The sequence below is a fragment of the Meleagris gallopavo genome, chromosome 1 (assembly GCF_000146605.3).
Source record: "Meleagris gallopavo isolate NT-WF06-2002-E0010 breed Aviagen turkey brand Nicholas breeding stock chromosome 1, Turkey_5.1, whole genome shotgun sequence".
NCBI classification, from domain to species: Eukaryota; Metazoa; Chordata; class Aves; order Galliformes; family Phasianidae; genus Meleagris; species Meleagris gallopavo.
Genome location: NC_015011.2, coordinates 52,492,389 through 52,511,630, shown reverse-complemented (window position 1 = coordinate 52,511,630; position 19,242 = coordinate 52,492,389). Strand labels below are relative to the sequence as shown.

The 19,242-nt window shown below is 42.4% G+C and overlaps 1 long non-coding RNA gene across 1 annotated transcript; it reads right to left on the bottom strand.

Moving 5' to 3' along the window:
- Positions 1-1,083: 1,083 nt before the first annotated feature.
- LOC109367699 lies at positions 1,084-14,415 on the bottom strand. The gene is made up of 3 exons (XR_002115028.2): positions 14,156-14,415; positions 9,933-10,156; positions 1,084-1,766 (listed from the first exon to the last, which is right to left on the bottom strand). It is a non-coding gene; the product is annotated as an uncharacterized LOC109367699 (long non-coding RNA).
- Between the last annotated feature and the right edge of the window lie 4,827 nt (positions 14,416-19,242).

Genomic DNA, 19,242 nt, shown 5'->3' with positions numbered 1-19,242 from the left:
GAAGAGAAAGAGAATGGAAAGAATACCCCACCAAAATGCATGATGCATACAAAAAAATTAGAGCTTTCCCAAATACCAGCAATGATATACAAGTCTAATGTAGACATTGGTAGAAATTTTCCAAAGCATGCAACATTACAGCACAGGTTTCACCCAAGGCCAGTAGGCTTTGTACATCCTGGTGCCAGGGGCCCTTCTCAACATGGTGTATATGCTGTGAATGACACCATCAGAGCTGTGCAGCCTCTCTGGGGAGGCTGTGAGAAGCTGCAGCTGGCAGAGGTGGCAGAGCAAGGGACTGGACATGGCATGTCGTCAGGACAAGGATGCTACTCAGGGTGTTAGAACCCTGTTGTGTGTGTTAGGCTGTTGCTCATCAGAGTTTCACTTACTTCACAAACTCTTTATCATCTCGCAACAGTAGCAGTGATTTCCTTTGGAAATGATTCCTCTAAGGACTTTCACAGGAAAGCAGTGTCTTATCCATCCTGTTTATCTGCTCAGAGAGATCCTCAGAGATGCCAGGCAATTTCTTTGTCAGAAATGGATCACTTTAAACTGTCCAACACGCTTCATTAAACCACCAGTGTATACAAATACACATCTACTCTGCTGTCCTGTTGCTGCATTCTTGCAGACCTTGCCACCTTCTTGGATGGCTGTTGAAACTGGAAAAGTCTAGGCTTCACAAATCTTACTTATTTTTTCACTCTGCAGCTGTCAGTGCTTTCTGTATAGCAGTTTCACCATAGAGGATGTGCTTTGTCTGGGCCTGAAGATAATACGTATACTATGTAGACATCAGAGTACAAATGAAACCATTTCCCAAGGTCTACACCCAGCTCAGAAAAGAATTCGCCTTTTCTCCTCTTTTCCCTGTTATGTCGTAATGTTAGGCAAGAAAAGAAACGCTAAAAGGATTTTAAAATAGCAAAATGTCATTGTAAGATTGTCAGACATTTAAGTAGATTGCTAAGGAAGATGGTTAAAGCCATGAATAACAAAGTAGAAAATTTTCTAGTGAAAAATAAACCTGAATATTAAGATAATACACTATGGTTTTAATGCTTACAAGAACTAAAATGCTGATTTGCAACTTATTGGAAACAATACATTACTTCCTCATTTCATTCTTAGCATGGAAATCCGGTTGGCAGCTAACAGCCCCTGGTCTTGTTGCAGTGGTAATATCCCCTTGTCAATGTGCTTCAGAAGGCTGTTGCACCCTGATTCCATTCAATATCAAGACTTGCTTATCAGCAAAGCCAGATCCAGCTGGGGGGTATAGGCAGGATGGGGTGAAGAAATCTGTTGCTAATTCTTGAATGTGACCAAGCCATCTACGTCTGAAAGCCAGTTGAACTGGCATATTGCCTCAATTTCTCATTTCCCTGGGGTATTACGGCCATTCCCAACCTGAGCAACAGTGACACTCCATCAACCTAGTGCTTGCATGCGTGCCAAAGGGGCTTCTCATGATTGTATTAAAGAAAAACAGGAGGCAGCAGTACAAACTGAAGAATTTATAGGTCTGTATATTAAGTGGACAGAACTGTGAGGAGGAAGCAAGCATGGCTGTGTTGCCCATCTTTTTCCTTTCCAGTCATGATGTGACCACAGCTCATGTTGCGTGTGTCCAAGTTTCCCGCAGTAGCCATACAAGTCCTGATTTCATGGTGAGAAGAGTGAAAGCGGCATCAGACGTGCCATTAGTAGAGCAGGGATTTCCTTCAGCTGAGAGACGCGCTGCTTTGAAGAGTGCTGATCTGAATAAAATCAAGAAGCTGGATGTATTTAATATGTAGGGCCTGCCAATATGCATTAGAGTTAGTCTAGATAGAAGGTGCCTAAGGGACTGACAGCTCACAGATTCTCAGAGGAAACTGAAGCAATCTTCCCAGAGCTAATGGGGCTCCAGTCTTGGTAATGATCACCCACGCTTCCTCATTCCTACATCATTTTCTTTCCAGAGCGTTTCAGTTCTGCCTCATTCTATTGTTTATTCAAAATGCAGGTAAACAAAGTATTTAGCTACTATAGAGCTAACTTGGTATCTTGGAGAAAAAAAGCTTCAGGATGTGAAAGGGAAGAAACAGTTCACTGCAAGATAATAATATGCAAAGCATATTTTTAATAAATAAAAAAGCATGATTTTTAATATCTGAAGCAATTTTAAAATTAATAGCATATTTTCAAGTAACTTATCTTCAAACTCAACTCTACAATTCTGGCATCAATACTTCTAACTTATTTTAGAATGCCAAGAAAATCCATTATTTTTTATTCTGTTCTAAAAAATACATGTTTTTTTCCCCCAGAATATTTTATGCCTTGGAAGGTCAAAGTCTCTTCTCTTCAAACATCTGAAGTTTTCTAAATCATCACTACTACAAGTATAGTCCTTCTAAGCTTTGTTGCCATTTGCATTCACCCTTTTTCTACCCCGATCATTACAGACATCACCACACCACAGTTTTCCATATTCCTCCCACATGAATGGGAACCCTTTTTGATACTTGAGATGCACTTGACCTGATGATACGAGTAATGTCCTAGAGATAAAAAACTTACAAACTGCCTTTGTGTGGCAAGATCCTCATTTCCTTTCCAAGTATATTTGCCCATCTCAAGCAGCAGCACTTAATACAAAAAAAAAAAAAATTAGCTGATTTAAGGATGGGAGAGAAAGGCAGTGTTTTACTGCCCTCTGGGGAAGATTTCTGGCACAACTGTAAGCTAGCTTCTTGCCAAATCCACCCATGAGATGCAGAAATGGCAGGAAATTGGCTGCCTAGACTATCCCCCCAAAGAGGCAGAGAAAGTAGGGATTGGTAGAGCTTCTGGATTACTGTGGGAGACCAGTTGGCTGCATCTGACTCAGGCTCTGTAATAACCAACTCAAATCGTGCTGAGTGCTTCCAGGAGATGTTTTCTTCACTTTTTCATGTGATTACTACCGATCACATGGGGACACTTGAAAAGCTGTGTGGGTTTGTGTAAGTATATCCTTTTTAGTGCATACCCACAAACTTCACACCCCTGCAAGGGTGACAACCTCCTTACTCAGACCTGGATTAATAACTCCAGTCTGCTCCCCAGCCAGCAGCTGCTTTCCAGCTCGCAAACATCCATGAGATCCTGCTCTATCCTGATGGAGGGTGGAGTTGCAAGGCAGATATATTCATGGTGCCAGCAAGGATCCTGTTTGGGACAGTCAGGGACAGGTGCTCCAAGTTCGTGGTAAAGCATCTAGTCAGCTTTGGAGTGCCATTTATGAAGTTAGGCATGATGTATTCAGAAAGAGGTTTACTACAATAGAAAGAGGTTTACTACAATAATTAGAAAATGGCTTTTAAAACATAATGCTAAATCATTTCACCCAGCTTCCTTGGTATCAAGATGTCTTCTCTCCTGGTTCCTGTTTGATTATCCGTCCAGATTTTGAATTCATGCTGAACAGTATAGGAGCCCTTCGTAATTGGCTCCGAACTCTGAGAACCATGTTTAAACAAAAAGCAATATGATGCATTAGTGTGGGAACTGGAACAGATTCTGCACCCACAAAACGTCCTGAGACAGTAGGTGAGTGGGCTGGGCACAGAAGTGGAAATAAAGCACAGCATGATTTTAATAGCATCCTCTGCCATCAGCTGGGGAAAGGTCACTTGACATCACTGCCTTGATTTCCTCATTTAGGAATTTTTTAAATGCAGAGATACTGTATGGCTCAGTTTGAATGTCCACCTGCTGCACCAACAAATCAAGCATGAGGAGCTTCCACCAGCCAAGAGCTCTGATTCCCCTGCTGATCAGTTAGCTGAATTACAGAGATTTTAGGTTAACAAAACTGGCCAGCACTATTTAAGAATCTGACCACCAGAGCTTTTAAAGGCAGGGAGCACTGAAGTGAAAACATCTGCTATTATCTGACAGAAGTTATCTGAGGGCCATTCTGCAAACTCACCTTCTGTATTAGTGTCCTGACTTGGTTGATGGTCCAGTAACATAGCTATTTACTTATGATTATAGGATGAGGAGGCACTGGAACCAGAGGCGGTGGGTGTCCTGTTGCTTGGATGTTGGAGACATCCAAGGTTAGGCTGGAGGGGCTCTGAGCACTCTGATCTAGCTGTGGGTGTCCCTGTTCATCACAGGGGAGTTGGGCTAGCTGGCCTTTCAGGTTCCCTTCCAGCTCAAGTGATTCTATGATTCTACGTACTTAATAAGAGATGAGCAATGCAGTAGCATGTGACTATACCGTACTGATTAAAGCTGTTTTAACTGTGGATATATATTTGCAGAAAAAAAGATGTGTCCAAAAGTATACTATAAGATCCAAAACAAACTCCGTAACGCCCTGAGAGAGAGCTGGAGAGCTGTTCTGCTCTGATGGTTCATTCTCGGCTCTCCCCAGGAGGAGTACCTGAGCCTAGATTCACAAAGATTGCTGTTTCAAAAGCTTGCCTTTTGCAAATGACCGCCCTGCAACAGCTGCATTGCATTGTCACCCCTACACCATCACAGGGCAGGCTAAAAAGACAAACAACCAAACAAAACCTGGGGCACAACTTCTTAGCATCAAGCATTGGGTGGCTGGCACAAATGGCAGGGTGCTGACTGCAGCAGGCTGGGGAAGTACGCTTCATCCCCGCAGCTTTGCACAGAGCTACACACTCCTGGAGCCCAGCTTCCCCCGACTAGGACAATCAGTCAAAATCTGCTCATGCTTACACAGGCATATACAGCCTTTTCCATAGGTGTAGTGCAGACCTCATCTTCCAACCCGCAACAGTATAGCATGTTAAAGCATACAAAATATCCTTCTCTGTTTCAGGACTGCAGGATGAAAGGAAAACCAATATTACAGCTTTTGCAGAAAAAAAAAAGCACTGGTTCATTTTCTGTTTCTTTTCTTTTTTTTTTTGCTATGGACTTACTTTCTGGCTTTCAGCAGATCACTAATAAGCTTTGTGTATTTGTATGCCTGACTGTGTAACGGCATTCCTTGTTAAAAAGAAAATAAAGCATGCAAATGTTAAAATGGCTTAGGTATGAGAGAACCTGAGTTGCACAATGATATAAATACAGATTACAGAGGTGTTCTATAATACACAAAGCAAGTATGGCAGCTGTTTTAAATGCACTCTACTTGAAAACTGAAAACTCTAATACTTTTTACCATGGAAGAATATTATAGAGTTCTTAGCTCAACAGAGAGCTAAGGTAACTGGAGCTCAGTTTCAGAGCCAATCAATGCAAAAACTTTGTATACTCAGATGAGGTTAATTGTGTAAGAAAGTGGTGTATGAGTAACCTTTTATAAATAAACCAGGTTAGACACAAGTTTCTCTGTCTCCTTTCCTCTCTTAGGTCCAACACAAACGCAGTATCCAAACATGATGCCGTGAGCACTGGGATTATGTAAACCTGGTACCATCACTAAACTCCATGAAAATGAAAACCATCCTCACAAGTTGGTGATAGGTCCTGTACAACCACATACTTTTCCTTAGGAGCTGCAGGAAGAACTCTGGTTAAACCAATTGATAATGGCTTCAACTTGTGCCAGAGGAGGTTCAGGTTGGATATTAGGAATCATTTCTATTCTGAAAGAGTGGTGCTGCAGTGGCAAAGGCTGCCCAGGGAAGTGGTAGAGTCCATGTCCCCTCAGGTGTTCAAAAACCATGTGAATGTGGCACTGAAGGACATGGTTAGTGGGCATGGTGGGGATGGGATGATATTTGGACTGGAAGATTTTAGAGGTCTTTTCCAATGTTAGTGATTCTATGACTGATTCTATGATTCATTTTACATGAGAATCCCCATGTGAAGCCAAAGAGAGGGCTATGTGAGCATTAATAATTATGCACATTGCATGATACCAAATACATAAAACCCCTTCACTATTATGAGCTTAATAGCATACTTCCTTTTTTTACTTCAGCTCCCCATCATTAGTAACTCACTCCTGAAAGAGGATAATTGCTCTGGATCTCTTCAATTACACTGTAGAGTACTTGTAAAAAATCATTCAGATTTGAAGACAAAGATCATTCAGCTTGGCCTCCCACTTAGCACAGTGTGTGTAGTTTCTCCCATCAATCCCTGCCATGAGTTTATAACTTCTTATTCATAAACCAACTCCATGTCTGGTTTGTAACCATTCATCACTTTGGTCTAAACCAGTCCTGAGCCTAAACCACCTCAACTGCAGCAAAAGCAAAGTAACAACATCTCTCTAAAAGCTCAAGTGAAGAAGACAGCATTTTGTCTGACTGTAACGCTCCCCAAATTTCAGCAGGCAATATGTAATCTGATTGTAAAATAATGCAAAAACATTGCTTGAGTCACTCAGAAGAGCTCAGTTCTTCATACTGCAAGGCAGCAGCTGTGTCCTGGTCAGATAGACTTTGGGTAGCAGCTGCTGTCTGTGCATCATCTGCAAGGCCAGTCAGTGCCTGGCAGCGATCCCTTCCTGAGTTGTTTCCTCAGCTTAGCTACTCTGAAGGTTGAACAAGGAACACTGCCAAGCATTGCAGGAGATGGCAGAGGGCTTTTCAGCCATGGCCCTGCCTTCCCTCTGCCATTTCATAGAACCATAGAATCTTTAAGGTTGTAAAAGAGGACTAAAATCATCTAGTCTGACCATCAACTCATCCCCACCATGCCCCTAATGCCATATCCACATATTTCTTGAATACCTCTAGTGGTGGTGACTCAATCACTTTTCTGGAATTTTCATCACTGAACCTCATGCACAGTCCAACCCCTGGTGTTGTTGCTGTCCGTGGCCCACCAAGCTTTTTTTGTTAGCAAGAGGCAATAAGACTGCAGACTTCAATCAAACTATTGCCTTTGTTCACACTGCAGTGCAACCACAGCACCTGCCTGATGCTCTTTACTACTAATGAAGCAGTAACAGAAACTTTCTGGCTAGGAAAAATTGATGGGAAACCTATTTAGTAACTCAGTATTCCCACTTAGTAAGTATAATAACTGCTTATTGCCAAGAGGAAGTGCAGAACTTGCTATTAGCTAATATGGACACCTGACTGTATTTTGTACTTCCCATGTGCTCTTTATAGACTCACAGATCTTCCTGCTGACAGCTCTTCCACCTTCCCCCCAACTGTTAGCAATGCCCATTCCATGAAATGGTCATGTGCTGTAGTCTCCTTCAAAAAAAGCAAAGATTTTATTACCTACCCACTGCCGTCAATGCTCTATCACTAAGCACAAAAATGTACCCTTAGAAGGTTAGACAACTATGGTGAACTCGTAGAGTCTTTTCGCTTTTCAACACCCACTGTACTCTGAGAAAGTATACTAGTCTTACAGTGTTGCAACCAAGTATTACTTCTATTAGTCCAAGGTGTAGGCAGTTCTGAAGAAGGTTCCAGTTATAGATGTCTCTACAGATTAAACCCTAGTTTAAACTATCTAGGGGTTCTCAGATCACAGCAATCACAGGAAGAGAAAGAGGCAGAGCTGAAGGTATTTGTTCTTCCAAATGGAAGCACAGAGGACTTTTCAGCCAATGTTGTATGGGAAGAATATGAAGCTGGACTAAGAATGGCATGGTTGAAAATTCCTGTATTATCCATAGTAGGCTGAAAACCAGATGGCTTGTTTTAAGGAAATATTCAAAAGAATTTTTTCTCCAAAACAGCACAAGAAATATTTCAAATTTTCTTACAATATGTAAGTAGAGCATCAAATGTTCCATTCATTCCTGAGCTTTGTTTTCTAAACAAATTTTCAAATATGGCATTACTACAGCCTGCCTCCACAGCTGATGGGTTGTGGTTTTTCAGTGGAGAGATGTTGCACTGAAAACGTATTGGATCCTTACAGTGGCGCTGAGGGGGAACTCTGAGGTTTGGATATCACAAGTTACAGTATTTTATCATAATTATTCATCTCAGACTACCAAATCTGACTGCAAACATTTTCTATCTGACAGATGAAATGCCACAGCAATGCAGAAGCTTGTGTCTTATATATTTGTCTGATTACATCTTTGCTTTTCTTGGAATACTTACTAAATTCAAACATTTTGTGTAAATTAGCAGAACAGAGAGTAGATGAAAACTTGCAGTGCTACTTACTTAACCAAAAAATATCTCAGCAAGCATTTGGTCCATTCTTTCCCTTCCAGCTGAGGCAAATTTCCCATCAGCTTGAACAGGATTCTCAATGAAGTCACTAAATGTTTTAGGCTCAGATCTGATCCCTCTCCCCTTCTGACCACAGTGAAGGGCAGATGCTCTTGCATGGCTGGCATCACTTGTTCGGGTGGTGCCGTCTGGTGACTTCAGAAGATGTGTCAACACTGAGGATAATCAAAAGCACCATCCTGCTCATTCTATGGGCTGCTCCAAGGGAGGGGACGATAGCGATGCCATCTGACTGCAGGGCTCAGCACAAGAACTGACGCTTTCTTTCAAGGCAGAGGTACGACATGAAAAGACCGAGGTCTATGACCTGTGACCAACAGTTTGAGACATCGAAGGATCTTCCTGGAAAAATCTCCCTGTGCATTAATAGGGGCTGTCAGCTTGAGGTCTTGATAGGCACCCTTCCCTGCTATGCCTCATGTTTCTGTGGAGCTGGAGCAGTGAATGCTTTCAAGAAAAGAAACTCTCATACATGAAACTATCACTCCCATAGTGACTAGAAGAGGAAACCATGGCTGAAAGGCTCTGTTGTATTGTTAAAGTTGCCAAGAATAAGACAGGGTAACCACCATGCTAATTCCTAACAGTCTCTTTTGGTTTTATTATAAAACAGCACACTATGCCTCGCTTACTCCTCTCTCTGCTGTTAAAAGGAGCTTCATGAGGCTGTTGAAGCAAGAAAGCCTGCCTTCAAGATTAGCTAAATACACAGCGGCCTATTTTAGATAGATGCATTGAGCAAAATATGGCAGCCTTCAGCTGCTGGAGGGAGTGCAGTATTTCATCCAACACGTCTCTCCAAAGTGCTCTAATGCTTTAGCAAACAGACAGGAAATACAGACACTGAGTCTCATCTTTAAGCAGCAAAACCAAATATTTCAGGGCTAAGAAAGAATAAATGCTTCCTAACCCATCAGTCTTTCGGTCTTTGGTTTTGTGAGACCCACTTCAGAAAGCAGCCTGGTGTTGGGTGCATTTCCCTACCCATGTGCATTGTGCACTCAGTCCCTAGGTGCTGCAGTGGCACAGGCTGCCCAGGGAGGTGGTGGAGTCACCGTCCCTGGAGGTGTTCCAGAACCGTGTGGATGTGGCACTGAGGGACGTGGTCAGTGGGCATGGTGGGGATGGGCTGGTGGTGGGACTAGGTGATCTTAGAGGTCTTTACAACCTTAATGGTTCTGTGATTCTATGATTCTATGGTAGGCAGAGTGCATCAGTATTGTGTTCAGTCTGTCACCTACAAGCCCACATGATCACTCTTTTTCCCAGATTCCCATATTTTTTCCCTACTTTTCTATAGCTGTGGCTAAACCCTACTGTGCTGTGCTGCTAAGCTGAATGAGAAAACACCTGCTTTTCTCAACTTCTTTCTCCAAGGAGTCTCTGTTTTTCAGCACCTTCCCCTGGTGTTTACCAGTTTGCTCTGCAATGTCAAGCAAAAGTGTTTCTGAGCCAAGAAAGTCTTTGACATTTTCCTATAGGTGCTACACGGCTGCTCAACCTTCTTGCAAGCCCAGCAAGAAGCAAATGAAAGTTGGGGAGGACGACAGCGGTGTAGTGGATGGGTTTACTTGGTGTACAACCACACAGGGCAAAGATATCCTATATTAAAAATAATACATTTTGGAAAAAAAAAAAAAGAGTGCCACTAAATTTAAAATGGCAAATTTTTAAGGTTTGATTCAACCTGGAGCTGAATGCTCTGCAGTGTTTGGTTTTGCTTTTCTAATAGTAAATATTTTTGCATTTACTTACCAAGTTCATATAGGGCTGGTGAGAACCTTCCAGTCCTTCCTTAATAAAAGTATCTTGTATTGGCTACCAGGAAGCATGATGCAAGCAGCTCTGGTTGTTTCCTTGTGCAAGGTTTGGGTGTCCTGGATGCCAGTAAAGTGTGACTTTCTTTACTCACTTGGATGGGAATGAAGTGTCAGTGGAATCCTTATTCTGCTCTGAATAATGTTGATTTCAGCTGTCACCTGTACAAAAAAGTGCTTTCCTAGAACCTTTTCTTATGCAGCCTAGTGACTTTAAAGGACTAGAATTAGCAAATTAAAACATATTTCCTTCTACATTTGTGCTATTGCCAATTAAAATAAAATTGGAAATAAAAATGTAAGGCCTGAGCTAACCCTCTTTTTACACTTGAGGGAGTTGAACAAATAACTATTTCAAATGATGAAGACCTTGTGGAAGACATTGGTTTAATACTTTGAAAGGAATTATTATGTGCTCTCACTTGAGTGTGAGATGAAATAAGTAAATCAGTGCTTCTCTAAGCTTCCCAGCTAGGGTACAGAGTGAAGAAATGCTGGCAGTGGTTCTTGCTGAGAGCAAGAAATAAATCAGCCCAAAGCTGAAATGTTTCATAAAAATCAGGTTTTTTTCTTTGAAAAAAAGACAACTCCCCCTTCTCCCCCGCTTTCTACAGCTCTTCCCCCATCTCTCCAGCCCTTCATTACTTCTCCTCCCTTTTACAAGAACTCAGACTTCTGCATCTGGCCCATAGGAAAGCAACACCACTGTCACGGTTCCTCATGATGAATTATCGAACAGTACAACAGCTGTCTGTCTTGTTCATATTTCAGCCTGACAGTTTATAGCAAATTGAATTTCCCTTTAAGAATGACTGCCGCTCTTGCAGAAGTGATTTGAGCACAATACTCCCAGCTTCAGTAAGCCTGAAAAAGGGGTCTTTCCCACCTCATGCTTTGTTTCCTCCCATGATAGCCCACCACAAGTGCACAAACCGCTATGTGGAAGTGATCCTTCCTTCCCCTTTGGCTTGTTGTAGTGGCAATGCAGAATTCAATCCTTTGCAACAGAATGCTGTCACCCAAACAAAAGATCATTTCCACCCGGAAGTCCGCATCACAGACTCTTGTATTACTTCGCTAAAACTAAGACCATCTCATTATTTAAAAGCAGGGTCTCAATTGTAGGTGCATGCCCTGAGCCACCTGTCCTGTGGCCACTGTATCCTGCTAATGCCAGCAAGTCACGCTGCACCCTTGCTCTGGTGTTTGATCTGTGCAGCCACCGTAGGCTTACTTCTCATTAAACAGACAACAGATGAGTCTGGAGCCTGACAGCCACTAATACAGATATTGTCAGATCTGCATAATCACTTAATTTTCCTTGATAACCCTATTATAAATATATACAAGTGCCAAACTGGCAACAATTGCTAATCAGAATTCTACTGTTTGTCAGTGCTTCAGAAAAATTCCTTGACATTTTCTAGTATTTCAGTGAGATAGGAGAATACCACAACAAACCATGAAAGATGGGAAGAAGTGAAAAATTATCCAGAATGGAGAGACAGCATGGCTTACCCACTGCTTCAAGAGAAAGGAAACCATTTTATCCCATAGATAACAAGCTTATCCAGAAACTGTAAGGTTTCCATTTGATCTTATCGAGTCTGTTTGAAAACTTAGGATGAAGGGCTTTGTATACCTCTGGGGTCCAAAGCCAGCTGAAAACACAGAGGAAGGAGGGGGGAACAGAAACACTGGAGTGAATGAGGGGGAGAGATGTAGGAGGCAGAGATGTGATGTTGATTGAAAATAGCTCTGAAAATACAGTGGCTTACAGTGGCTCTGAAAATACACGGAGTGTTTTCTTAGACATTTGGAGTTGACAATTTCACCTAATGATAGATTATCAGATCAAGTTGCTGCACCATTATCAGCTAATAGCTGTATCTGGATCAAGGTAGCAATCCGTGTTGTCCTTCTGGGAATTCTGTGCTTATTTACTTAGCTGTTAATGTGGAGGAGTGATATTTAGCCTAAAACTTTAGAAAACAATAAAATATTCTAGAGAGTTTAGCACAAAACCCAGTGTTCTGGAGATTTTTCAAGCTGAATAGAAAGCAATAGCACACCCCTATAGACAGACCATTATCCTTCGAGGGAAGAAAGCCACAGCACAGAATAAGAACCACTGTGCAGTGAGATCCAAACCTGTTGGATCATACATGTACATATATATATGTGTGTATATATATACATGTATGCCAGATTGTGCAATATAAATGACATAAATACAAGGAGTTCTTGGATAATGGAATGAGATTTGCAAGGTGGAAAAAGCCCTAAATAAGAGCTGAAATTAAAGCAACAAACATTCTTAAGAAGGAACTCTGAAAGCTAAGAGCACAGTATATTAGATAGAATTTGCAGTACTGCTTATCTCATAAAAGCAATTCCTCATACGTCTCACCAAAACTAAACGAAAAATAAATGACGAAGAGAAAGAAGGGGGAGCAAAGAAAAACGATGCTCTTTGCAGGGGAAGAAGGATGAGGATATTGTGGCTAGCTTCTTGTAATTAGCATTAACCTCAACGCAGAGCAAAGTTTGGCATCCCATCACGCCTCTCATTACTAGAGTACAAAACCTTGTAACCTCCACTCAGGAAAATGATATCATTGAATGAATTAATCATCTGGACAATTAATGGCCAAAGCAACCTCAGGTTTCCAGCACTGTGTCTGGCACTGGAGAGCTGGCAATGACGTCAGCTTCCCTGGGAATACGCTGGCGTTCTGCCCATTTCTGAGCCTCACTGTTGACTCTGAGGGCAGCGGCAAACAATGCACTCACCCAACCGGCACTGAATGCTACATCCTGGCTGCCTCCTCTGCAGTGTCAGAGGGATGCTGCTTTGCTGAACCCTGAGTGCATCTCCTGAGGAAGGTGCTGTTACCCGGAAACATGCAGTTGCAAATGGCAGGTGCACAGCTTCAAAGAATCATGGAATCATAGAGGCTGGAACGGACCTCTGGAGATCATCAAGTCTGACCCCCTGCTAAAGCACGTTTCCTATAGTAGGTTGCACATCTCTCAAGTGTGCTTTCCAGGCACAGTGAGCACATCTCCCCTTTTGTAGGAGAGCCCTCTGCTCTGCACCTGCAGGCCCCACAGCCTTTTGGAGCAGAAGAATAAGCATGCTATTATTGTTCTCTTTCTGGGGCAGAGGAAAGGGAGGAGAAGAAGATTTTGCCAAAGCATTTATTTCCAAGTTTTTCCAAGATTTGTTTTTCTTTCTTTTCCAGCTCACACTGTTGCTACCTGTGCTTTGCAAGTTGGAGGCAAACTCAAAAATGGTCATGTTTTTGCTGACTTGAGGGAGCCGAAGGATGGGAAAGAGGCATGAGAAATCAAGAGACAAAAAAATGCTAGCTTTCAGTACGTATCCTATCCTGGACCTGTTTTTCTCAAAGCTGTTTCTAGTGAGAGGGAGAGCATGGCTCCATCCTACCAGAAGCTGCAGCACATTCCCTCTCAGTTTTCCATCAGCAAATACAAACATCATCTGTGAGGTGGTGCCTTTTTGTACCAGTGCAGAGTGACAGTACACATTTTCTATCCCCTTTGGTCTCACTTGGGGCATGCACACAAGCTGAAGGATGATGGCGTTGGGCTGAGCCCACCACTCCAGAAACATAGCCCAGGGGCTTGTGAATAAGGGCAAGATGAGCAGGGAGATTCTCCTCAGTGGGAATAGCCACTGTGTCTGCATTTTCCCATCTTTGGGTCACATGGGAAAACCCCAGAAGACAGTGGAGATTTGCCAGACAAAGCTAACCCCCGATATAAGAGATTTGGTGTCATGGCAGAACGAGAACTTATCCAAGGTTATGTCTTCCTTGGAGTGAATAGGTTGGGTTAATTCAGCATGAATCATTTTGTGTGCTGCTCCTATGGGGCTCTCTGCCTTACTACTGTATTTGGAGCAACCCTCTGGCTATTGCTTTCTGAGGAAGCTGAGAAGCCTACTTCCCTCAGCATTCACCTGAATAGTTTATTTCCACAGGTTCACAACACTGAGTACTCTTTGGCTTAACACCTCCCTTTGGAACCTGGTTTTAAAAGGAAGAGGTGATTAAGACATACACAAAGCAGCTAAACCTGTGACCATCTTACAACAGATTCTGTCTCACTGATGGCTGGGCTAAGGTTCACCATCACCTGCTGTTAAAGATGTAAGTTGCAGGAGTGGGACTGTTCTGAGCAACCTGATCTAGCTATAGATGTCGGTTCATTGTGAGGGAGTTGGACTAGATGACGTTTGGGGTTCTTTCAATTCATGTTATTATGATTGTATGATTCTATGGCTGTAACATCATCAGTGGCACTTGTCACACTTGTAATCCAACCTCCCCCACCAGCCCTTCCTGTTATGCAGACAGTTGTTATCAGAGCAATGGCAGTAAAACAAAAGAAAGAGCAGAGGATAATTTGCTTGATGTGCTCCTGTTCTTCCAGATCATGTTAATTCATAGTCTCCAACCTGATCCTTGGAGTTGCTCACCCTCTCTTTGTGTGATGAAAAGGGAGATGGCAAATCAGTGGAAGCAATGCAATCAGTTACCTCTTGAGCAGCCAGCAGGCAGGACGTTTTGATCATCAGTTCTCCTAGCCAGGCAGATAGCCTGCTCTGAGCCTCTCAGCCTCACTTTCCAGGTGTAGCTAGCTCTGCTGCAGATAGGATTAATCCACTTCCCCACTCACTTGCACTCTCTCTCCATGTTTGAGAATCTGATTACACAGATTGCTTGCCATTTTCTCCACCTGCCATGACTAATACTCCAGTCTGATCTCCTCTTTCCCATTTTCAAATCTCGCTGCAGATTCGATATATGCACAGACAGATGCACATGCACTTGCTCTTTTTCTGATTGCAAACAGATCACTAAGAGCTTCTTCGTTTCCATTTTCAATCAAACCAGAAAGCACTACTGTTTTTTTTTCCAGGCTGCCCATGAGGTAATTTCTCTTTTTTCACTCTCTCCTTGCATTTATAATGCACAGGCTTCATAGGTTGCTGCAGCATCTGTGCAAAACACAGGCATCTCTGTGCAGACACGCATAACAAACACGCAATATTATAAAGCCCTGCAGCACATATAAAGACAAAGACACTTCACATGCTGAGCAAGTGCTACCACACACATTCCGATTCCCTCCAAACCCTGCAGGAAAGCACCGCATGCAGAGTGCTTTGCTCTAAACAAAAACAGCTCCGTGGTGCAGGGTCAGATTCTAGCAAGCCTTGTTCCCACTCGCCCCTTACCTTTCCCTGGGATGCTAATCCGGGGGCCTTGGACCTGTTTGCTTTCCCTTCTGCACACAAACTGCCGGTCTCTCCTGCTTCACATTCACAGCACACTGGCAGGATTCACCGTCATCCCGTTCTGCTGGATCCTTATCACCCTATTGGCCAAAGCCAGACAGTAAATTCAATTAGGCTCCTCCTTATAACTATATTATCACAGGAACAGGATGAATAATTTAGTCAAACAACAAGGGTGTGCAGGCTCTGGTGTCACAAGTTTCACCCCCACTGGCAGGCTTTTTTCTTATCAAAGAGGAGGGTAAAGAAACCAGAATCTGTCACTGCTGAAAAAGAGACCTCACATTACCTACTTGTGTTCCCCAGTCTGTCTCTCTTGTTCTCTTCTTCCTAAAGCCACAGAATTCCCTTTTTTGTTGTTGTTCAACCATCCCATAACACTGTATTTTCCCTGTGAATGGTCATCACGAGCAGAGATCTCTGCCGAGGCAAAGTGGTACAGCACACAGCATCAGTCACTTCACATCTTTCCTGAATGCAAGACATAAGAAAAAAAATAACTGTTCTGCAGAAGGGAGTTACAAGACAAGCAGATTACAAGGAAATAGGAGAGACTGTGTCGTTCCATGATATCCTCCATTCAGCAACTGCACTGTCATCCCATCAGCTCAGACACCCAAGGGATGCAAGTACGTGGTTCCTGAAAGGTGCATGTACGCATCGCTCAGGGACTGTGATTTCACACTCCAGTGGTGGGAGTCTGCATCCTCACATCATAAAAAAACAATACACCAAACCGGTAGTTTTCCCTCAGAATAAATGACTAAGCTGTTCTGTTTCTTTTTCTTTTTTTTTTTCTCTTCTGAACAGAAATTTGTAGCATAGCAGAAACTAATAATATGTCTCTTTCCTGAGAAGCAGTTTTCCCCCAGATGAACACTGTCCTCTACAAATGAAGCTTTATTTGAAGAGTTACAAAGCACTGCAGCTTTCCCTGCAGCGACAGGGATACTAAATTCTATGTTGACAGAGCCCCTTACGTGTCTGAAGGTTTTGTCATGGGACCAACACTGGCAGCTGAGGAGCAAAGTGGGACTACCCCATTCAGACCAAGCAGACAGCAGGTGTTTTTAATCACCATTCACAGCAATGTTTAAAGCTACTGCTAATACTTGCCTACAAGTGCGGTGCTTGCAAATTATACTGTTGCATTGAGACTTGGAAGAGCTAGACCTGATGATCGTTATGCGTCTCTTCCAACACAGGATACTCTCTGACTCTGTGATTCTATAATTTAAACAGGCAGGATGAATCATAGAATCACAGAATCATAAAATGGCTTGCCTTAGAAGGGACATCAGAGATTATCAGGTTCCAACCTCACTGCTACAGGCAGGGTTGCCAACTGGTAGATCAAGCAGTAGATCAGATTGCTCAGGGCCCCGTGCAACTTGGCCTTTAATACCTCCAGGAATGGAACATCCACATGAAGAGACCATTTTTCTTCTTGTTACAGGAGCTTGCCTCCCTTGGGGTCCAAGAACATCCTTTTTACTCAGCTTCCCCTGTGAGTGTCAATATTGACCCAGAAGAGTCAATCTACCCAGTACACTATTCCAGGAGGTGTAGCAGAACCGTGTGGATGTGGCACTGAGGGACATGGTCAGTGGTATGGTGGGGATGGGCTGATGGTTGGACCAGGTGATCTTAGAGGTCTCTTCTAAACTTAATGATTCTGTGATCCTGTGATTCTGTCACAACAGCATGAGGTTCAGATTTGCACCAAAACCCAAACTCCTTCATTCAGCTGTTATTCTTGGCTCATCTGCTAGACTGGCTGACTGAACAGTCCTCAGCTCTATCTCTAGAGGCAGCACAGACACAAGGTTGAATTCCTTGAAGCTACACCCAAGTACCAGCCTGGCTACAAACACAGATCACTAGTGATAGACCAGTGGTTTTCCCAAAAAACTGCCTTCCTGCTCCTGAAGATTCTATACTTTCGAAGAATGGCAGCTGCTGTTTTCTCCCCTTTTCCCTTGCAGCCTTCCAAACTTTTAAGAGCTTCTGCGCTAAATGAAGTCTTGAATTATGTACTTGCTGATAGCTTCAGAGTGATTAAATTAAGTCACGTGGCAAGATGCCCAATACCAAAACTCAGGATGTTTTAGCATCATTTATCGGAGAGTTTTTACATGATGCTTACTTAAATCACAAAAAGAGAGCAAATTAGGCAGTTGCCATGGCTACCAGAAAATCTGCTCAAAATTCAGGAGGTGCTCAGGAGGGGGAAAGCTCTTCAGTGGAAAGCTCTGCATTAGGAGTATGGACCTTGGTTATCAAATCTCTTTCAAGTTAATTCCTAGCATCAAATCCTCCTTGACAAAGGGTTTAATATTCTGGAGACAAGCTTTGGCTAAAGAAGGCATAAGCCACCTCTGCCAGCTCTACTGTAAACGTAGTTGTGGTGAAGGGTGCTCAGCTGAGAGCTTCTCAGAGCCACAACAGTGGCAGCAATAGTGCACAAAGAGGCGGGGTGGGAGAAATGGAATGAGGCTTCCTTGTGGACAAGCACTGAATACAGAAAGTGGATCACAGAATTCATAGAGAAAGTAGGGAGGAAGACTCCTTGCTGCAGTCTGTGGAACCTATCTGAAAGCTGGGGCAGGCTAAGCAAAGTCTTCCACCTCTTCCAAGAAGTGAATTAAAGCAAATTTGAGAAGAAAATGGCAAGTTGAAGAAAAAAGCAGAATGAATGGTGTCAGAAGAAGCTGACAGGTTGAGCAAATGGAAGACGGAGTACTAGAGATTTTAGCAGGAATTAAAAACTTAATAGAACATTTTCCATCAGTGCTAGCTCTCTATATAATTTGTTTTCAGTTGAATATTTTTTCCTATAGCTCATCTTCTAAGAAAATCAAGGAGAAATTTTGAGGTGAAGTCCACTGAGTCTTTGATATCCTGCTTAGCCTCTGATTTCCAAGTCTGATTGACAGTCTGCCTTATGCTGAATGTTGATCTTTTGATGGAGTTGTCTTCCCAATGTCTGAGTATCACCGTTACAGGTTGCTAATATAACCTCTGATAGGTTGGATCAGAATATAAAAAAGGACTTGACTTGCAAAGATTTTTTTTTTTCCTTTTTATGTGTGTGTCTGTCTTTTATTTATCTTTTTTTTCCCCTTGATCTTTTACCAAAGCCCTTAACTTGCAAATTACCATTATTAGCTACTGACATTGTAACAGCAAGACTAGATCAGACTGCACACAAGTCATAAAGGCTTGTTTTGGACTCACAATGTGTAGTAGAGATCAAAGGTTGGAGTGAGCATTTTTTCATGTTGAATATATCGTGACACCCTCATTAACAGCTGTCAGCTTGGCAAACATGCTCTTGGGATGGTGTAAGAGCAGCAAAGGCATTCAAGTGGTAGGTTCCACAGAAATAAATATGGTGAATATTAGGGCAAGAATAGACTCCTTGCTAGTGTCTGGGACTTTTTCTGAAGTGAGATGCCTTTGGGATGAGCTGCATTTTACCTAGTCAGATTGAGATGTTATGTTGAGGATTCAGTGCTACTGCATATATGTGTGGTGATCTCCATAAGAAGGATGTTACTACATCATTTAAAGATGCTTCAGTGTCTCACACATAATCTTAACTAGAAGAATTGTTCATTCTTTAGTAAGAGCAACTTACAACTTTTGTAAACTTTTCGAGACCTTTCAACTATCATTTCTTAATCTAGAAAGGAATCAATAATAACTACTTATACCATACTTGACTTTAGCAACTCTCTATAATGCTATTGGTTGCAGATAATTCTTGCCATGTCAAATATAATAGCAGTATGATGTCAAAGAAAGATGTATTTTGTCTAACTATGCTTTTGTGATACAATAAAATGCAATAATTATGTTTGTTGTTTGTTTGTTTATTTTTTCCATGAGTAACAAGTATACTGCCTCTTCCTTATCACCC